Source organism: Cydia strobilella, chromosome 13 (assembly GCF_947568885.1).
Source record: "Cydia strobilella chromosome 13, ilCydStro3.1, whole genome shotgun sequence".
NCBI lineage: Eukaryota > Metazoa > Arthropoda > Insecta > Lepidoptera > Tortricidae > Cydia > Cydia strobilella.
The window spans coordinates 16,437,848-16,445,960 of NC_086053.1; positions in this window are offsets into that span (position 1 = coordinate 16,437,848).

Here is an 8,113-nt window from a genome sequence, read left to right on the forward strand (position 1 = left end):
ATAATGTTAACTTTTAAGACGCCGTGTCAAACATGAAAGCTGCCACTCGGACGCCACGTCACCGAAGTGTCGCAACTGAATTTGAACTTTGTTTACATGCACGTAGGTCTATGTTGCTCTGTGGTCTGAGACCGATTAATCCGTCTTTGGCGTTGGATCTGCGGTGCCGATATATCCGTCATTGGCGTCCAAAAGGTTAATATCTAGAGAGGAAAATGGGGAAAAGTATGAAAAGGAAGTTTCAGGACGGTCGTCCCTTTTCGTCTTAATGTGTATCGTAGTCATATGTCTCGTGCATGTTGAATGCAGCCGAAAGCTAAACTGACAACGTAGGTAACGGTGTCGTGCCGATGCGTGTCAATTGTACTGGTTTTAGGCGCAGGTTTCGTTGGGGCAATTGATATTATAAACTCTTTATCCCACCATTCAACATTTTTCATATTATTTGAACGTTTGTTTGAGAAAACAATGTTAAGCATTTAGACGGTCCAAGAACATGCATGCATACCTATTCGATACATTGCTTACTCTGTATTACAATGAATTCAGCCGATATGCGATCGACCAAAAGTTTTAACTTATAACGAAAATGAAAACTTTTAACGTCGTTTCATACACAGATTGCAAACTACAGAAAAATTAGATTATTTTAAACCGGGTCACTCACGTATTATTAAGTCGAATAGCTCGACATGTTTCGGTCCAATTTACGAGGACCGTCTTCACGGAGACACGACACGTCTTCACTGGTCGAGGGCGCGGCGTGTACATTGTGTGTAAATTGGACCGAAACATGACGAGCTATTCGACTTAATAATACGTGAGTGACCCGGTTTAAAATAATCTAATATGTTTGAGTCTCACGGGAGTTTTATAGTTAAAATTACAGAAAAATTAGTGCCCAATTTCGAATTGGCCAAAGCACAGTTTTACCATGTATAGTATGAAAAAATTAGTTCCAGTGAAATTCCGCAACAAGGCGCGTGATCATATATTCCTGGTCAGGCTTTAAGTATGTATGCATTGTTACTGCCAAGTCACGTGTTCGGAGTATAAATGCGTGAGTCAGACGCACCAATGAGACCATACTCCACAGCATAGAGCTGTCACATTACCATGGCAATAATTTGAGGTAGCGACTCGGTCCTAAACTGGTCGTGCGGCTATATATTTACACGCACAGACGAGCCCACGCGGGTTTGGGGGTCTGCTTGATCGTGTGTAAAGTTTGGTTTTATTTTGCCTCATTGTTCGTCATCATCATCATATCAGGTTTTTATCGCCCACTGCTGAGCAATTGAGCATAGGCCTCTTCAAGTACGCCGCTTATCCCGGCCCTGAGCCAATCTCATCCAGAAGTGTCCCGACTCCCGCAATCTTCCGAATGTCGTCCACCCAACGAGCCAACGGACGCCAGCATTTTCTTCTGCGGCCACCATTCCGTTAACATTTTGGCCCACCTGCCATCACACTGCCTGGCAACATTACCCGCCTAGGTCCATTTTAGTTTGGTAAGTCATCCGTTGTTGTTAGGTAGGTATTAGAAAAGCTCTGGTAAGCTAGCGGTAAGGCATGAGACTTTAATGTACCTACGGAACTCATTCGCATATAACTTTCACGCCTAGCCACCAGATTTCGTCGTTTGTATGTAAATGCTGCCTTGGCGCCGTCTCTGCCTCAAATTATTTTTATCTCCAAACCGTAGCTATTATTTATGTAAATCGGATAACATACGCCATTTGCCCAGATTATTGTCGTAAATCGTAGATTTGGTGTGATCGTTGACGTTTTTTTGGTAGATTCCTTATATGTGTCGGCGGCAGATCGTAAAACCGGGCATATCGAGATATTCCTAGGCATATCATGAAACGCCGCCATTTCACGATCTGACTAGCGACTACCAGCCATATCGTTCAAACCTCAACGTTTGACGATTTCAAATGTAAGTGTCGGTTTTCAACTGTAAGCTTCGTGCAGTAATGCAGCCGGCAGCATTACTGTCGTAGTAATTAAATTAAATATCATTTATTATCCGGCAACTAAGTCTTATAGATACATACCTTACAAACTAACATACATACCATAATAAAAATCTTAAAAGCAACATTATTTCGGCGACACGGCGGTTTTCAGTTGTTTAGTAATGCAGTCGGCAGTATTACTGCCGCATTTTAGCAGTGCGACATTACTGCAGACTACATTGGTGCCACAAAGTGTCAAAAAAGATGTTGTCACCTGGATTTTTGACGTTTACTACAGTAGTGGAATTAAAATACGGCTAAGGAGTGGAATTCACTTCCTGCAAATCTACCCAGTCCACTATAACTTGGATCTTTTTAAATCGAGAGTGAATAGACATCTTTTAGGTAAGCATGATCCACCCTAGACTGCATCGGCACTTTTATAGTTAACGCTATCTCTACTGAGCTCGTTCACTTACCTGTACTAACAATGGCATTCTGTTAAACAAAAGCCATTATTTCTTTTGTGTGAGCGCGTGGCCTTTGTGCTTGAGGCTCACACACAATGGCCACGTGCTCAGGCACAAAGGCCACGAGCTCACACAAAAGAAATAATGGCTTTTGTTTAACAGAATGCCATTGTTAGTACAGGTAAGTGAACGAGCTCAGTAGAGATAGCGTTAACTATACCATCAGGTGAGATTGTGGTCAAATGCTTACCTACCTTTTTGTAATAAAATAAAAAAAAGTCGCAGTCGAAACCAATGTCGCGCACTCATTGTGCAGGCCAAAGATCGCCAATAATAGACGCTAGGATTTCATACAAAAGAGAACTATTTCTATATTTAGGTATATATCTGCAAGTTTCGGACTATTCCGGATCGGATGCTGCGTTATGGTGTTTATGTGTCGCCGGGTAATGGCGGAAGATACTTACGGCTGTCTATGGCCATAGATAAACCAGGGGTTTATGGTTTATTTTGTTACGTGAAACGGCGGTTGGCATCGGAAATTATTTTAAAAGTAAAATTTAATTTAATTTAATTTGAGGAAATCTTAAAAAATAATATAGTTACATGTAAAAAATTCGCAACGCAGGCTTCGTCAGGTGGCCACAAATACAAATCAGCAACATGCTTCGTCCCAAAAATACCAATGATGATATCCGCAACAGGCTTCGTCACTTTTTTTTTTGTTTAAATAAAATAACCGTCACGAATCGCACCTGGCTTAAATGTCCCCATTACGCTGGCAGCGTTACCGCGCTGAATGGCCAACGAGATCTGTTGGACCAGGTACGATTCGGACCGAGGGTCGCACCGCCTGTCCCTCAGCCGCCGACCCAAATCCCTCACAAAGTCCCTAGCCTCCACAGCCCAAGGTCCCGCAGTCTCGACTGCAACCGGCACAAAGTCGTACTTTGGTTCCAGGGCAGAGTACTTGGCATGCTTCATTTTGGCGGCATACTCCGCGGCAGTACCAACAGACCTGACGGTGAGACTCAAGTGGGACGGCGGCGGCGATTTAATTTAATTATGTTGTGTGACCGCTCTTGGAACGGTTTGTTTAGCGACGATGATTATATTATTGTAATAGGGTACCTAGTTTCCTACTAGTAAAATCAGTTTCTTTTTTCGAACTGTCAAAACGATTAGCCACTATGGAACTTATATGAAAACTGAACTGTGGCGTCACGGTCAAGTCACATACTTTTTTTAGTTATTTTATTAAATAGAAATTGTGTCAAAAATATCTGCCCTCTACGTTTTTCTAACAATTATCTTATGCTTTATTTATGGTGTGAAATAATTTATTTTAAACACAGGAAACATTAATATCATCAAAGATAGATATAACTCCGTAATAGATGAATACAGTCTAAGGAAAAAACGTGCCTCGAAAATCAAGAAAATTTGATTTTCGTTCAGAGGGCGCTACTAGCTTTGGCCTACTGTCGTATAGATGGCGTTGACGGTTTCGTTTGTTATTTAACAATTTTAACGCATATCAGTGAAAGAAAATGGGTCAAAATCATAAAATTAATTAATGCAAATAAAAAAATCATTTATCCATATTTAAATACATTTTATCGTATCTTCGTTTTTAGTTTTAAAGTGTGTCGACAGATAGCAGTGAATTTACTGGGGTTACAAAATGTACTATGTCAGTACCGCTCTAGTATAAGTTACTCTATGGTATGCCTGTTTTATGTCCTAAAGTAGGTACTTAATCTTTTTGACCTCTCTGTTATATCAATGACATCTTCACTTCCACATTTAAACAAGTATTGTGTAACTTGCCTTAAGTGGTGTATCGTTTCTATTAGTGTGGGTGGAAGACATCTTTCTACTGGTCAAGAAAACAGTAAATTAATGTAGAAATCTTAATAACAAAACTTCCGTGAGACACAGACATATTAAACATATTAATAACGGGTCACTCACGTATTTTAAGTCGAAAACGCTCGACATGTTTCACTCCGTACCAAGGAGTGTCATCAGGAGGACTTATTACGCCGGAGATACTGCATTAAGACGATTTTCCGTCCTCATATGAAGCTAGGACAGGTGCTGCGTTCGTCAAAGGATAGGGAGCCTTTGAACAGTCCGGGTGTATACATGATTCCTTGCTCCTGTGGGAAAAACTACATAGGAGAGACGGGTCGAAACATTTCCACCAGATTGTCCGAGCACATACGTAGTATGAAGAACAGGGATAGCCGGGGCTCTGTGGTGACGGAACACGTATTGGATTCGGATTCGACTCACTATTAGTATTATATAATCTGTGGTTTCGATAAGGTAACCGTGCTGGCGAAACTCTCTCTTCTCTTCTTCTTCCTTGCCGCATCCGGCAATAGCGACCCCATTAACAATTCTTGTCCGGAAAAAAAAAACGAAAAGCGAAAGAAAAGTTTGTGATTCAGCGAAAAGTACGGGAGGCTATCGAAATTAGCCGTCATCCGAATTTTAACCGTTGTGGTTGGTCAGTGCCTGCAATGCATATGCGTATGCTATCAAAATCGTTGCAGACTTTTTTTTTTATCTAACTAGACTAATGCTGTTTTTATTTAAGCACTTGTTTAAATATTGCCTTGTTTTTGTACCATCCATGTATCCCATGTTTTGTAGCGGGTGTTTAAAAAAATAAACAGTGTAATTTGGACCCTAAAAACGTTCCTACTTTTTGTATAGTTAACGCTATTTCTACTGAGCTCGTTCACTTACCTGTACTAACAATGGCATTCTGTTAAACAAAAGCCATTATTTCTTTTGTGTGAGCGCTTGGCTTGTGTGCATGAGCGCGTGGCCATTGTGTGTGAGCCTCAGGCACAAAGGCCACGCGCTCACATAAAATAAATAATGGCTTTTGTTTAACAGAATGCCATTGTTAGTACAGGTAAGTGAACGAACTCAGTAGAGATAGCGTTAACTATAGTAAGGGATCAAAAACTTTTGGTTTTGGCCGGTTAGTACATGTTTCATTGTTTGACAACCAGCTATGTTTATTTTAATATAGATTTATGTTCTTAAGATAGACAGGTAAGTACCTATTCAATACGCCATATAATCCGTCTTTATTGGCCATATAACCGTACACCATAGTTTGGTAACCATATCAACAACATTCAGGACAATTCGAACGTACAATTATTTAGTTATCGTGCGTCTCGCCCGCGCCAGTACATGTACGAACAAGTACGAGCGAAATATGACAGCTGAATGACATCAGTTAGATGTCAGATATCAGTGTACGTTCGAATTGCCCTGATTATTTCTTTTCCATTTACGAAAGAGTTTGTGACAGACATAAAAGTGAATGTCTGATCGTAAAATTTTGTGTTTATTCTTTAAATGTCCATGTTTTGAGGCTCATTAAAGGCTTAGACCTAGCAACGGGAAAACACGCACGTTAATCTTTTTTCCCTTAAATAAATATATTTTGGATTATTTCTGATGATTCTTTGGCAAATTGGAAGTGGTGAAATATACACGATCCTCAGATATTGTTATCTCTCCACGGAGACCGCAGGTTGCAGATAAAAACCTGAAAAAGCGCCGTCATCGATAACCCGGCCTACATGACAAGCTGTCATACAGAAAATAAACAAACAAGAAAATATATCTGTGTAAAATATCAACAACAACGGCGAAATTTACAATATCTACAAGTGATTACTATTGTTATTTATACTACTGACCCTCGTGGCACCAAGTCTTGTGAGTACGTCAGCCTTGTCGTTGTGCTGTTTAAGTGCTTCAAGTATATAGCAGTTCTGCAAGGTAACGGCTGTTACTTTGGATGAATCTTCTTCGCTTTTCGGAAACGTTCCAACGAATTAAGACTATATATGTGTTGTAAATAATTCCTTTTCATTTGCTATTGAGGCCTTACGGTGACCAGAGGATCGCACCAGGATCATCGTATTACCTTATATTTATGTAACATTTTTATATCCCTTTTATATTGTGTTGTAAGTTTTATATTTAATTTAATTATAGAATCATAATTTAGCATAATTTTACATTTAAGATGAGTTCCACCTCCCATACATTGATTTGCCCCCACTGCTCCGAATCGTCTCGTAGATTCACGTCACAGGGCCTTAAGACGCACATTACACGCCTACACAAGAACGTGGCTCCTCAGCGCAGCCAGCCTTCATCTGCTCGGGTGGCTCCCCGCGCCATCCAGTCCGTCCCCCACAGCCAGCCCGGGCGCGCCACTACATGCTCACAGGGCTTGCAACCATCTGGGGACACCCTCAGGAGCCTCGGCACTCTTAAAACTTCAGTACGGGTGCTTCGTCACATACCCCGGGGAGCGAGAAACCTGGCGGCGGAAAAACTATGCAACGTTATTAGTAAGTGCATTGAGACCAATGAAACTACCGATTGGTGTGCGCTACTTACTTTTGCATATTCGGCGCTAAGAGCACCCGACGTTGAGGCCCCGGGCAATCTCACGTCTAAAGTGAAGAATAACTTAGTTGCCACCGGATTTTCGTCTACTTCGCTTGAAAATGTAAGTGCCGCGGAAGTTTCCTCCCGTATGCCCTCTGTCCTAAAGACAATAGAATATAAAGTCTTCGAAGGTGATGTGAGGGGCGCCGCTCGCGTGTTAATGTCAGATGACTCTATAGCACCTCCGGGTCCTGAGACTCTTGCCTCCCTACAGACAAAGCACCCGCCCCCGTCCCGCCCTTTAATTTTCCCCCGGGAGCCAGATAGGACTACTCAAGCCTTGACCGTTAACTTAGAGGAAGTAGTCCAAGCGCTTGGGACTTTTCATAATGGGTCAGCCGCGGGCTTGGACGGAATTCGACCAGCTCATTTAAAAGAGTTGACGTCGAGCTCGGCTGCCGACAACGGGCAACGGTTGCTTGAGTGTCTCGTTAAACTCTGTAATTTTTTACTCAGTGGACAACTAAACCCCGAAGTTTGCCCGTATTTGTATGGAGCCTCTCTGTGCGCGTTAACTAAAAAAGAGGGAGGCGTACGGCCAATTGCTGTGGGAAGCACCTTTCGGCGTTTAGTAGCAAAACTGGGGTGTCGTGCGGTAAGGGAACGAATGGCTGGGTATCTCCAGCCACATCAATTAGGCTTTGGCACACAAAGAGGGTGTGAAGCCGCTATCCATGCCACTCGCACATTTGTAGCTGACCCAGCAAACACAGACTGCGTTATCATCAAGTTAGATGTTAAAAATGCCTTCAATTCCGTGGAGAGAGACGTTCTTTTGAGCGAAATAGAACAACATTCACCGTCTCTATACCCTTTTCTGAACCAAGTTTATCATTCCCCGTCTAACCTATTCTACAACGACTCCTTGATCCTTTCCCAGGTGGGTGCGCAGCAGGGAGATCCACTCGGACCGCTCACCTTCAGCCTCGCTATCCATAAGATAATACCGTTTTTAAAGTCACCTCTTAACACATGGTATTTGGACGACGGGACATTGGGAGGAAAACCTGATGTTGTAAAGCAAGACTTGGATTTTCTTCTTCCACGTCTTAAGGAGATGGGTCTGGAGGTGAACGCGACCAAGTGTGAATTTTTCTGCTGCAGCCCCACTTTTTCTTCTTCCTTGTATTCTTTTCAGACTCTGCTTCCCGGTCTCAAAGAACTTTCACGCACCACTTTTTACCTTCT